Consider the following 14,726-nt stretch of genomic DNA (forward strand, 5'->3'; position numbering starts at 1 on the left):
TATGTCTTTTCCTTTACAGATTTTTCTCTGTTTGGGGCTCCAGGTGACTGCACCTGTCTGAGCCGATACCCTATGGTAACCAAACTTAATGGTTTTTTCCTTTTTTGCAGGACATGTAAATACATGATCCCGAGAACCGCTGTAGGCACATTGTAGCCAACTTCAAATAGAGTGATTTCACTTTTTACTAAATATAACCTCTTTTTATTTAGAAATACGTGAGTAGGGTTGGGAGTTGTGCCCCGTCCTGAAGAAGGTACACACGTACCGAAACATGTCGACGCACACCAGAGGTTTTTGTCCATAATTAAGACAAATCAACCTCGTCTTTTTCTGCACATCTTTTTAATAGCACCAGCTAGGGGTACGAAATAAAGTTTTTTCTTTTTCCCACTAGCCAGGTACTTTTTAAACTTTCTCACCACGTTTCCCACTCACATTTAATCCTCCTATCACTCACAGTCAACACACACCACACATAGTCAACACCTGTCAACGCTCCCACGTAGTCGTAGGTCGCAGCGTGCCGCATCCCTATAGCGGGGTGCGAAGACCCCGATGATGAAGCATGACACCAAGGGGCCTGTTGGTGTGTGAGGGGTATTTTACACAACACTGAGTGCTTCCCCTATTTTTCTCCCCACACTAGTAGTAGGATTCTTCTTGTTTATGTATCAGTGCCCGTGGAGTAGGAATCCTACTTGGTACTCTACCTCCCTTCTTTGTTAAAAATAGTATCTATCTCAAGCAACTAACAACCATTGGCAAAGCAAATAGTCCTGGCTTGTTGTAGGTGTGATGTTACATGTAGTATCATATATCTGGATGCAATGAAAGAAACAGCAAAATACCTGTCGGGTGGTACACTACGCTAAGCACAAACTTTTAGCTTACATGTTTTTAAGCCCGCCATTAATTACATTGGCCACGCCCCCTTGAGAGACCCCCCAGTTTTTTCATCCCACTTAAAGCCCTGCCTGGGAGGACACAGAAATACGGGTGGCAACACAAAATACAATGAGGAAGTAATTAAGTTGGTCTCGGTGGTCATGTAGTCCAACCGGTACGGTAGTATGTATGTAAAATCCAGTTCTCATCCAATCAAATCCTCTTAGTGTTATACGTAAAGTATATTTATACCAAGTTCCTCAAAAACAGTACCAATTAGATGTCATGCTGTTGGTGAGAAACTGGAAAAGTAGGAAAATATGTTGATAGATTAGGAAAATTCTTGGCAATGTGTTGATAGATTATCGTAGTCCTAGGGTTTAAATGGAATGGCTGTCAGCTTGCTCATAATCGGTTGCATGTGGATACACTGACACTGCGATACCGGGATAGCCACCCTCACAGAAGTTGTGTGCAGAAGCTGGGTGCCTGTCTGCAATCTCAGGGCACCAGGGGTGGTAAATGCTTTTCTCATGTCATCACTTGTGTTGGTGTAAATGTGTGGGTCTATTGTGCTGTATGCCAGGTCACCCACTGAATGTCTGACTCCATATTGTGTATCTATCCTAAATGGAGCGAAGTATGTTCATCAGCTAGACTGACACACAGAATCTAATCATTGAGCCCAAGTTTGTTGCTCTTCAGCCTTAACACCCAGAGTTGTTCTCTATGTGTGGAGTGGTGTGGCTCACTGGTTAGAGGCAGCAGACCCGGAGCAGAAGTCGGCACAGAACCAGGGTTCAATTCCCGGCACGGCAGGGTCGTGGACCAGGGCCAGCGGACTCGACAAATCTCGTCTCGGTGCCTACTCTAACCTGGGGTCTCACTCGGCAACTCTGGGCATTAGGCAGACCAGGGTCAGCGGACTTGACAATTCTCGTCTCGGTGCCTACTCTAACCTGGGGTCTCACTCGGCAACTCTGGGCATTATCTTGCCTAATCTCCACAACGGCCCCATCAACGCCGGGGATGCCTGGCTCCACCTTGGGGATTCCCAGTAGGGACCATCCCACAGGGAAAGCGAGGACAGGTTCCCCAGTGGTATACAGCGCCGATTCCCAGTAGGGACCATCCCACAGGGAAAGCCATGGCGGGTTCCCCAGTGGTATACAGCGCCGTGACACCCCTATGCTGGGGCAGCTGTGCGCTTTACAAGTATACGACATTTAACATTTATGAAAAAGCACAGGGGCATATTAGCAAGAACCTCGTTAAAATTATCACTCTTTTAGCGGCAGAAAACTGCCGCTAAAACGGCGATAATGGGCTTGCTGTCATAAAATTCTGATAGAAGCCCAGGTTAGGTGTCCTGCGCATCTAACCTGGGCTTCTATTGGAATTCTATAACGCATATTAGCAAGCCCATTATAGTCGTTTTAGCAGCAGTTTCCTGCCGCTAAAACGGCGATAATTTTAAGGAGGTTCTTGCTAATATGCCCCACAGTTTCTAGCGGCCCCATGAAAGTTTTATGTTGGGACTTGTCTAGTATAACCCAGAAAATGTCATTCGCTGTGTGGCGCTGGTCTGCAAAGTGTCTGGTTCGTTTGGTGTTATATTTCAGGCATCTTATAGCACTCCTGTGGTAAGTAATCATTGTTTTCACTTTACCTGTAGTCATCCCTACTTACTTTAAATTGCAAGGGCATTGTAGAAGGTGAATAACCCCTTCTGTGCTGCAATTGCTATGTCTATTTAACTTCCAAGGTGTCCTGAGTCCGAGGTCCAATTCATGTGTAGACCGGGTTTAAGGGCAGAAGCGCATGAACCACACGGAAAAGTCCCATCACGGGAGGCAACGACTGCAGTGTGGCTGGTGTGGTTTTCTTGGCACTTTTTGCTTTAAAATTTTAAAGCTCATATCTCTAGTTTCCCACTCTATTTTTTAATTATTGTATTTTGTGTCATTCAGTCTAATAAAAACATAATAAATTTGGCTTCATTTTTCGAAATTGTTTTCAGATTTTTGTTACTTTGAGTTCTAAATGTGAATGCTGTTTGATATTATTAACATGGCACACAATTCTCTGGGAATTAGCTGATGCTTCTACCACAGCATGCAGTGCTAAGAATGTATCGATTAATTTTGTTGTCTCCTATCCAGATAAATAATCTAGTCATACTTACTAATCAATATCAATGCACATATAGTGAAGAGCTCTTATTCACTCTTACTGGAAGTGATTAATAATAAAATGTCTATTACAAGCTGACTTATTTCCTGTGCATGCACGCGTTGAATTCCTGCAGCATTAAGCCGACTTCCAAAAGTTCCAGTTTCTGAAGAGAAATGGAACAAAACTCGGTTGGAACAGCAAATCTATTCAGCAGGACTCGAGATCCATCACACCTCTCTGAGAAGGGCCACCGCTTCCTGGCTGTTTCCCATCAGGCTGGCGAAGTTGTTTACCAATTCCGGTGTGAACAACAAGTATCTAATCTGCCACACTTTCTATTTCCCTATCTTTTTAAAAGCTGGCTATTTTCCACTTACTACATCTCCCTCATGAGTGATTTTTAACTGGTTTAACAGTGACATCCTCTGAGTTGTTGGGTTGTGGAACTGCAACTAGGCTCTTATGCTTAAAAAGGTATTCCTAAAGTAACTGCTTTTCCGATTTGCTGTCCCATGTTTGAAAAATGCAAAGCTTAACATACTAACTCGTTTGCCTCATCCTGAAAAATGTCAAAATAACAGGCACTACTGGTTAGCAAACTCTGATCAACATTAGTGCACCAATGCAACATTTCAATGTCAGTTACTGCAATGCCACTGTTAATAAATGGGCTTATTTGAGAGTTTGTGCGAGTTTTTCATGAACTGTATAGAATTCTGATCGCTAACTAAGTGAACTCATGGAATGGCATTTGAATAATTATCAGAATTAACCCATAGCCTGTAGTTTCGATCTCAAGTACATCATTGCTTTGTTTTAAATAATTGATAGGTAATAGGGAAGACACAATGTGATGTCGTCATTGTATGGCATTAAGGTGGGCCAGATGTACCAAGAACTGACTTGCAAAATCGGTCACAAATTACACACAGAATATTTACGAAAATAGTTCTGATTTTGCGAACCGATTTAAGTACTGATAGTTTGGTTCACAAACTTTCCATTCTGGGTGGTTTGGAATCAGAGATACCCTTTGAAAATAGATGTATTAGGGTGCAAATTGTGATTCACTAAACATTCATGAGGTTGACTGCAAATTGAAACTGACTTCGATTTAGTGGCAGCTGATGACATTTCAAAGTGGTGAGCCACAGGCAGCACACAGTGGACAATTTGTGTAGGGGGGATCAAAGCACGCAGAGCCATTATCGGCACCTGAGATTTACGCACACTTCAAAAGTGGTTCACATGAGGGACGAAGCCCTCTAATGCCATAAATGTGACACCACTGCACTGGTTCCTTCTGCGGGGTATAGGCCAATGGATAACCTGAAAACGCAAGGTTCCCTCCGCTGAGAAGGCAGCACACTAACCCATGGGACCCCACCACCCTCCTCTCCTCTGCTGCACGAGCCATGCAAAACCGGTACTTACTGCCAGTGCAAGTGTGATATAGAGGACCGCTGTCCTGCCTGCTGTACTGGTCATGGTGACTCCCTCTTCTGCGGCCTGGAGTGGTTCCTCATTGGACTCGCCTTCTGTTGTGAACCTCCCACCACCACGCTGAATCTAAGGTACACTTGTCAGGCTGGTCAGAACAAGCCACCAGATACCACATTCATTTTTACTTCAACACAATATTCTTCCCATTTTAAGTGCCCAAGCTAGTGCCTCATCCATTTACAAATTCCTTAGTAAGCCCATTACTCACACGGAGCTCCAATGGGAATCTGATTTCCATTCTTCATGGCCTATTACACTTTGGGATAAATTATGGTTGAAATTCCACAAGACCTCAAGATCAGCCAGCACTACTCAAACACTTTCTTTATTTACACTCGACTTCTGTTTTCACCACTATCATTACATAAATTTCAACCCACACTTTCTTCAGAATGTTGGTCATGTAATGCTTCTCGCGCAGACTTATTTCATGTGCTCTTTTCCTGTCCCTATTCCCATCACTTTTGGTTGACAGTATGGTCACAAATTAATATAATTTACCATACCCGTTTCCCTTTCTCCCCTGAAGCTGTCTTTCTAGGCACACTATCTGATCATTGGCAAACCGTCCTTATAACATGGGCAATGTGGATTTATTGATTGCTATTGCTTTCCAACTAATAACAAAATATTGGAAGCATTCTACACAACTATGCTTTCAATCTTGGTGGTACAGTGTATGTTATATCCATCGATTAAATTGTGCCTATGTTTCTCCTATGTCTCTACTCCTGAAAAGAGAACGCATATGGTCTCCTGTGACTATTTTCTTAAACGTATCTGCACAAAGGTCTACCCATTCTCACCCTTCGACGGAAGAGGTCCCCAAACCACCATGACTTGTTATTAATGATATATTGTTGTTTTATATTCATAATGATATATTTTCTCCTTTTTCTTCCGCTTAAAATTACTATCTTACTCTGTTAAACAGCAGTCTTTTCCTTATATTGTTTCGGTACCTTTTAAAATATATTAAGCCTTTTTACCTTTCATATGTATTTATTTAATTACAGTATTAATATTTCCTTTGCCCTTGTCTCTCCCTCCCCTTTTCCCCCTTCTTTCTTCTCTTTTTTCTCATACGTTTTTATAACGAAAGTTCTATATGCAACATTGTTAATTCGTGTCTCCATATTGCATAAGTTCTAATTTACTTAACGTGTTTTGCTTATCATTTGTTAGCTGCTTAATTACTGCTACTTGGTTGCATTAAAAAAAAAAAATCTATGTTTAAAACTTAAGAATAAGCCACCAATCCAACCTGACATGTACACTTAACTTTAAGCTGCTTCACTGTCGTCACTCGTCACTGATAAAAAAAGCTCCATCCCTGACTTCACTCCAGCAGAAAGGCACATAATCGTACACTTTAAAATTAAAATATGGGGGCGTGGCCAAGTAAGATGGCAGAGCGGTCGGGAACTGGCTCCGGACCCCACTGATCATGTAATGGGCTTTTCTAGAGCCTAGGGACAGCGTTTCTTACCTCTCCGGTGTCCGCTGTTTCTGGGTAGCTGCTGGGGCTGTTGGCGATGGCAGAGAAGCTGGGGAGCCGGTGAACAGGAGGCCGCACGGCACGGGTGCAGAGACTCCGGGCGCTATTTTATGAACATTACGGTTGCGGGCCCCACGGACAGCTGCTGGCCTTGGTGGGGGCTTCCTCCTGCCCCAAGGGGATCCTCTGCTCCAGTGACTGTGGCGCCACCGGGGGCATAAGGAGGATTGGTCCATCGGCGCAGATGGGAACGGGCGAACCCGTGATGGCGCCAACACGTGAGTGCCCGTGTAGCAGGGGGGGCAGCGGACTGGAGCGGCTGTGGGGTATGCCCCCTGTTTTGAGGAAGTCGCGCAGTTACGCTCCCTAGCAGGGCATTTGATGAGGCTTGGAGGGGCAATATTAGCAGAGCTGAGAAGGGTCAGGCTGAGCTTGCCTGACCCTAAGATGGTGGTGGTGCTGTGACGGCTGGAGGTGACAGCAAGGTAAGCAAGCCCCTGATTGAGTTGGGATCCAGGTGGAGGTTGCGGCAGCCGGTTTTGTGGGAGAGAAGGCCCCATGGACTAGCGAGGGAGTTGTGCACACGGCCCTCTGTTATTAGCGGGGGCATCAGATAACTTTCAACATTGCCTGGATGATATAGCCTGGCTGCTGGCTTTGAGAGCCTGAGTCGGTGCAGTTGGCAGGGCCTGCCCTATTTGTGTGGAAGAAGCTCCCCATGAGACCTTGTGTTCTGCTGTTTCAACCCTCACCAGGCTCTGGGCAGTGTTGGGTCACGTGCATTTCCGCAGAGGGGACCCTATGCCTCCCAAGAAACACACCAATAAAGTCTCCCGGTATTTTAAGGCCTCTGAGACGTCCTCCACCTTAGCAGACACCACTCCCCTGCCAGATATGGTGCTTACACATGAAGATTTAGTCTCTACTATCCGCAACTTTAAGGCTGATCTCAGTGGATCAATTGAAAGCCGATCTTACCGAAAAGCTCACTACTCTTCGGCAGGACGTGGACGCCGTGGGAACCCGAAAATTGGAGGTGGAGGGGCAAACGTAAGATCTGGTGGCAGATAACTCCAAGGTGCAGGACAAACAGCAGAACCTTCAAACCCAGCTACAGCAAGTTATGCTTAAAGCGGAAGATTTGGAGAATAGAACACAGAAGAGAACATTCGGATTCGTGACCTGGTGAAGGGGGCGGAGGGGCCTGGTCTGGAGACTTTTGTAGTAGGCCTCTTTGCAGAAATTCTCGCCACGCAACAACCCAAATTCAAGCTGGACAGGGTTCACCGTTTGGGCATGCTATCGACAGGGAGCCATAAGCACCCATGAGATGTCTTGGTCAAGCTCCACTCTTTCAAACTGAAAGAAGCCATTCTCTCTGCTGCCAGGAAAAAGAAAGAGGTATCATTTTAGGGTCACGGTTGCTCCCTCTTCCAGGACTTGGCCTCGCGACCCTGGCCCGCCGGCAAGCGATGCGACCAATTACTGCTAAGCTGCAAGAAGATAAAATTCGCTCTCGTGGACCTTTTCCTTTGGTCTTGTCTTCGACCATGGAAACAAAACTCATTACAAATCCGACAGGAAGGGGAGATTACTGATCGTTAAAGGTCGACTGAGGGGCTCGTTTTGCATATTTGTCTCACTATACGCTCCTAATTCGGGGCAGTCTGTCTTCCCTTCCTATGTTCTTTATCAAATAGGGGGGTTCTCTGAAGGTCCCTTGTGCTTATGGGGGACTTTAATCTCAGGTGGCAGGGGTCCCTGGATAGTTCTAATACTAATAGGGCAACCACCAGCACCTTTTCTAGCAGAGTTCGACAGAAAATCACTGACCTGGGGTTAATTGATGCCTTGCATTCCTTGCACCCTAATACCAAGGACTATACACACTTCTCACATGTACATAGGACGTACTTCAGAATTGACTACATTTTTATTAGTCAATCCCTCTTAGACATTCCAGGAGGCTACGTTAACCATCTGCCCCCCTCCCCATACAGGCTGCCCAGATACTAGCGATAGCAGTCTCAGACCATAGTTTGGTCACCCTGGGCCTTTACTGGAGCAGGCACAGGGGAAAACAAGGGCACCTTACTCACTTAGGAACCAGGGTATGTACTTTATATTGGAAACAATGGTTCCAGTGGCACAACAAATGTATGACTAATAATCAATACAGCATACGTTAATCAATAACATATAAAGGGTTTAAAGAGGGTGTCCGAAAGAGAAACGACTCTACACAGTAAGGTTTTAAACCATCATTGAAAATATATTTCTTTGTTTCAACAGTCAATAAATATTTATATACACGTAGTATTACAACTAATAAGTGCAAAAGTGACCCAAAGTGTAATGTGCGAACCAAGGAGGAGCCGACAATTATACAAAACCAATAACAACAAGTGTGATATACAAGGTTTCTAAAGGGAATGTTATACAGAGAAAGAGAAAACGACCATCAAGTAAATAATAATGGCAATAATGGAGGTTTCAGTGGCTATCTGAAATCATAGGCACTGTTTGTAGGGTTCGTTTTCTGGGGGCGTCGACGGCGTTTCGACCCGAGCAGTATAATGGACTCGTCAGGACTAGAAAGTGTGGGGCTTCTAGACGTGTCTGACGCACGTGGACAGAATAGTGACTTGAAGGGCTAACCACCATACGTGAGTAAAAGAATAAATGCACTTACAGTTAACCCAGCCGGGTACACTGTAGTGGTGCAGTCAAGAGAACTCCAATCTGATTAGATAGAGTTTGTCGAGTAAGGCTGGATATGCAGAGTTTGTCGAGTGAGGCTGGATATGCCTATGAGCTTGGGAAGCTGCACAAGGGCAGGACCGGGCGATACCCGGTAATGCAGGGTCGCTCCTGCAGTCCCCTCCGCTAACTACATCCTCCTAGGGGACCTCAACTTCCACCTGGAGAACAACAACGACCGCAACACCACCACCCTGCTGGACAACCTCGCCAACCTCGGACTCAAGCAACTGGTGTCCACCCCCACCCACTACGCCGGCCACACGCTTGACCCCGTCTTCTCCTCCAGCAAGGACATCTCCTTCAGCCATGCCACCAGACTCCACTGGACAGACCACAGCTGCGTCCACTTCAGCTTCAGAAGGAGCACGCTCCATCACCACCCGCAACAGGTTCCCCGCAGAAGCTGGAACAAGATCACCATCGACCAGCTCGCCACATCTCTGAGCCAGAAACCTCCTGCCAGCTCAGCGAACCCCAACCAAGCCGTCAACAACCTCACAAGGTGAATCAGCAGCTGCGCAGACGACTTCGCTCCACTGAAGACCCCCCCCATCAGACCCGGCAACAAGAAAGCATCATGGTTCACCGACGAACTCAAGAGCTCAAAGAAGAACTGCCGAGCCCTCGAGAAAGCCTAGCGCAGAGACCCGACACCAGACATCATGAACACCCTCAAACACGCCACCTGAAAACACCACCAGCTGATCCACACCACCAAGAAAACCGCATTCAAGGAACGACTAGTCAACAACACCCACAACAGCAAGTAACTCTTCAACATCGTCAAAGAGCTCTCGAACCCTAGCGCCGGAAACAATGACATCACCCCATCGCAAGACCTCTGCAACTCGCTCACCTCGTTCTTCCACAGCAAGATCACAGATATACACAACAGTTTCAGCACACAGCTGACGCACCCTACAACCGCATCAACGCCCCCCACCACCACCCTCCACGCCTGGACCCCGATCAACACCGAAGACACCATCCGCACGATGAACTCCATCCACTCTGGTTCACCAACCGACCCCTGCCCTCACCACATCTTCAACAAGGCCATCTCCATCATCGCACCCCATCTCCGGGACATCATCAACGCCTCCTTCGACACCGCCACCTTCCCAGAGAGCTGGAAGCACACCGAACTCAGTGCCCTACTGAAGAAACCATCAGCGGACCCCACCGACCTCAAAAACTACCGCCCCATCTCACTCCTTCCTTTTCTTGCCAAAGTCATTGAGAAGACCGTCAACAGACAGCTGGCCGCCTTCCTCGAGACGAATGGATCCCTCGACCACTCTCAGTCCATTTTCAGAGCCAACCACAGCACCGAGACCGCCCTCATCGCAGCCACCGACGACATCCGCGCCCTGCTCGACAACGGGGAAACAGCGGCACTCATCCTCCTGGACCTCTCCGTAGCGTTCAACACGGTCTGCCACCGCACCCTAGTGCAGCCCCTCAGCAACATCGGAATCCAGGAGAAGGCACTGGAGTGGATCATCTCCTTCCTCGCCGGAAGAACCCAGAGAGTCCGCCTCCCCCCGTTCAGATCAGAGGCCACCGAAGTCATCTGCGGCGTACCACAAGGATCATCGCTCAGCCCCACGCTGTTCAACATCTACATGAGCCCCCTCTCGGCCATCGCACGCCAACACAACCTCAACATCATCTCCTACGCCGACGACACCCAGCTGATCCTCTCCCTCACCAACGACCCCGCAACCGCCAGAACCAACCTACACGAAGGGATGAAAGACGTAGCCGAGTGGATGATGAACAGCCGCCTGAAACTGAACTCGGACAAGACGGAAGTCCTCATCCTGGGATCATCACCCTCCGCCTGGGATGACTCCTGGTGGCCCCCTGCCCTGGGCAGTGCACACAAACCAACGGACCACGCACGCAACCTGGGCTTCATCCTGGATTCCTCCCTCTTGATGACCAGACAAGTCAACTCCGTCTCCTCGTCATGCTTCAACATCCTACGCACGCTGCAGAAGATCTTCCGGTGGATCCCCACCGAAACCAGGAAGACGGTCACCCAGGCGCTCCTCACCAGCCGACTGGACTACGGTAATTCCCTCTACGCCGGAATTACAGCCAAACTTCAGAAAAGACTCCAGCGCATTCAGAACTCCTCAGCACGACTCATACTGGACATCCCCCGACACAGCCACATCTCCGGACACCTGAGAGACCTGCACTGGCTCCCCATCAGCAAGAGAATTACGTTCTGACTCCTCACCCACGCACACAAAGCTCTCCCGACCAAGGACCCAGATACCTCAACGACCGCCTGACCTTCTACACTCCCACCTGCCAGCTACGATCGACCAGCCACGCCCTCGTCGCCGTTCCCCGCATCCGAAGAGCCACAACGGTTGGAAGATCCTTCTCCTACCTGGCGGCCAAGACGTGGAACTCCCTCCCCATCCACCTCTGCCTGACCCAAGACCACCTCTCCTTCAGGAAGCAACTCAAGACCTGGCTGTTCGAGCAGTAGCGGAACCCCCCCCAAGCGCCTTGAGTAGCGCACTATACACATGCCCTGATTGATTGATTGATTGATAGAGTAGTGACCGGCGTCTGGCAATTATCTGCCGAGTACGGCAATGGAAACGCCTCAGGGTTTGGCGCAGTAGCAGCGCCAATTCGGGACGATACCCGGTGGCTGGGAGCACGATCGCTCTTTTGGTTAACTCGATATCTCTTCTCTTGGTTCGCACATTACACTTTGGGTCACTTTTGCACTTATTATTTGTAACACTACGTTTATATAAATATTTATTGATTGTTGAAACAAAGATATATATTTTCAATGGTGGTTTGAAATCTTACTGTGTAGAGTCGTTTCTCTTTCGGACACCCTCTTTAAACCCTTTATATGTTATTGATTAACGTATGCTGTATTGATTATTAGTCATACATTTGTTGTGCCACTGGAACCGTTGTTTACTGGAGCAGGGCCTCTCCGAGGTCTGATTGGTGTTACTTCCCATTGGCTCTCACCCGAGACCCGGTGGCCAGGGAGGACATAAGGGCGGCCATTACTGATTTCTTTGTACACAATGACCCATGAGAGACATTCCCACAGAACACGTGGGACGCATTTAATGCCGTACTTTGAGGGAAATACATCCAACTTAATTCGATACTAAATAAACAGAGGACGAGGGAAAGAGAGGCTCTTGAAAAAGAACTGGAGACTGTGGAACGGGCACACATAGCCACCCCAACCCGAATTCTCCAGAGACAACTCACTGCCCTTAGGGGTAAACTTCGGTCCATTTATTCCAACCGGGCAGAATTCACTCTGCTAAAGATTGGTCAGTCTTCATTTGCACGGGGAAACAAGGTGGGCCAGCTTTTGGCACACCAGCTTAGGGTTTACAGGGAGAGTTATTTTATTGGGGGGATTTTAGATCGCCAGGGGCACCTCACACACTCTGACTCCGCTAAAGCAAACATCTTTGGGGATTTCCATGGTCGGTTATATCAGGGCACCATTCCAGACACGGCACGGCAGCAACAGTTCTTAGACACCATTCCACTTCCACAGCTATCATGTTTGTTGGCCGCAGCCTTGGACTCCCCCATAACTCAAGAGGAGGTTCAGAAGGCTATTTCCAGACTCAAACTGCATATAGCCCCAGGGCCTGGGGGCCATACAGCTCATTTCTACAGGTGTTTTCCAGCAGAGCTCATTCCTCATCTTACGGCTTTATTCCAAGCCATCGCATTCGACACGCGGGTCTCAGGATCTATGGCGGAGGCAATGATTACAGTAATTCCCAAACCTGATTGGGATCCACAGCTCTGCGGCTCCTATAGACCCATCGCACTTCTCAATTTAATTTAATTTAAAATTGCAATTCTGCACAAGAAATCCACTAGCAAGCAGCATAGACCTTCTGAAAATGATGATTTTTATCAGAATAACTCCTCAGGTTGACATTTGCCTGCACTTTTTTGGATTTGAGGCCTTTTGACTTTCTTTGGATCACTTTTGGATTAGAAATCAACTTTCACAAGTAAGCTTGTTTGGGGCATTACAGTTGCTGTAATGCTGTTCTGCAGAAAAACGAGTTTTGCAAAAGTGAAAGCATTCAGCAGGTTCAAAAGTTCAAACTCATCATTAGTAACCATTCCCTGTCATGCTTCCTGACTGGGGCCCCTCCAGAGTTCAGTTGCTAGTTGCAACAATTGTATGACCCTGCTCTGACCCTCACAGTAGGCTCATAGAATAGCTACAAGTATGCCACCAAGGTCCTGGAAAAAAAATTGCACTGCAACAGAAAGCAAATTACAGATAAGGAAGCAGGTGCCAGACTGGAATTTTAAAACAGTGACACATTAATAAATCAACCCCAAATTAATTCATGTCAGTTGAAGCAGGTAGGTGTGCTTGCTTTTCCCCCCCATAATCTACAGTGATGATGAACCAGAGGGTGGCATTGATGTACCAGAGGGTGGCATGGGTGAAACAGAGGGTGGCAGGGGTGAAACAGAGGGTGCTGGGAACCTGTGATGATGAACCAGACGTAGAAACAACATAATCGCGACCGTTGCGAGCCGACATGTAAGTTCGCAATTGCGAACTGGTACAAAACCCTCGCGAACTGTACAAAACCCTCGCGAACTGGCAGAAATCCTTGCGAACACACAAAATAAAAAATCCGCAAATTCGCGAGAATTCGCGGATTTTGCGGATTGCGAGTTCGCAAATTCGCAAAATCCGCGAACGCCAGATTTGCAAAATCCACGAACACCAGATTCGCAAAATTCGCTCATGCTTAGGCCCTACGCCAAAATGAAGAAGCCGCCCCTGTCTCGATTGTGGGCCATCACGAGGATTGTGAACTCTTAGGGTCAACAGACACATGTCTGTCATTGTCTTTAAATGAATGCAGCCCTTTTCTTAAATAAAATAGGACTCTGTTTCAAATGAAAGTTTACTTTTAAAAAAAAGTGTTGCCAGTGATCCCATGACCCACTGTCTTTATCAAGGCAAATCTTTGCTTTAACATTTAAAAAAGGGGAAGAAGTCCCAAGTGAAACAATTCCCTTTTACCTTTGAGTTACCACCTCCTTTAAGGAGTTGGAACTTTTTAATGGCGTGTGACCATAAGGACACCTGACACCGAATTGCAATTTGGAAAGAACACCCTAAAAATACTCCTTTATAATTGTGATCCGCTATTCGTTTCTTAACTCATTTTGAGTTTATGTAAGTCTTTCGTAAGCATTTACCAAATCGATAAACACATTTAGTGAATAGCAAAAAGCCATTTTGTAGTAGCAAACCCGCTAATTTTGTACACTGGAGAGTTTGCGATGGAAAAATTGTTTTGTACATCTGTCTTATTATTTTTTCTAGCTTGATTCTCTAGTGTCAGTAAGTTGCAATATCTATGGCGCTATCAAGTCTGAAAATCCCAACACATTTTACACATTTTTAATGGATCTTTTTGAACCATTGATATCATCAATTATGTAATTTGAATGTCATAAGTGATGTCGTAAATGATGTCATAGATCATATCATAAGTCATATATTATGTTAGTCCAGAAGCAGTGCATGGCAGCGTCGCAAGTTATAGTTAGCTCTGCTAACTGTAACTGGTATATTTCTGTGTATTTTTGAGTTCAAAAAGTTAATGTTGTCACTGACATATTCACCTAACTATAAATTCACTTTAACTTTTCATTTTTTCAGTGGATATATATAATTTCTATTGGGGCTCGCCTCTTGTTTGCCGTGCTTAGTACCAACATGTTTCGGCTTCACGGAAACCTTTCTCAAAGTGATTTAAGGGTGCTCGATTTCCTCTAGAAATTCAGTTCTAAAACAATGGAGAGCAACAACACACTACAAAATCAAATCTGATCAGATTAA

The sequence above is a fragment of the Lissotriton vulgaris genome, chromosome 7 (genome assembly GCF_964263255.1).
Source record: "Lissotriton vulgaris chromosome 7, aLisVul1.2, whole genome shotgun sequence".
Classification (NCBI taxonomy): domain Eukaryota; kingdom Metazoa; phylum Chordata; class Amphibia; order Caudata; family Salamandridae; genus Lissotriton; species Lissotriton vulgaris.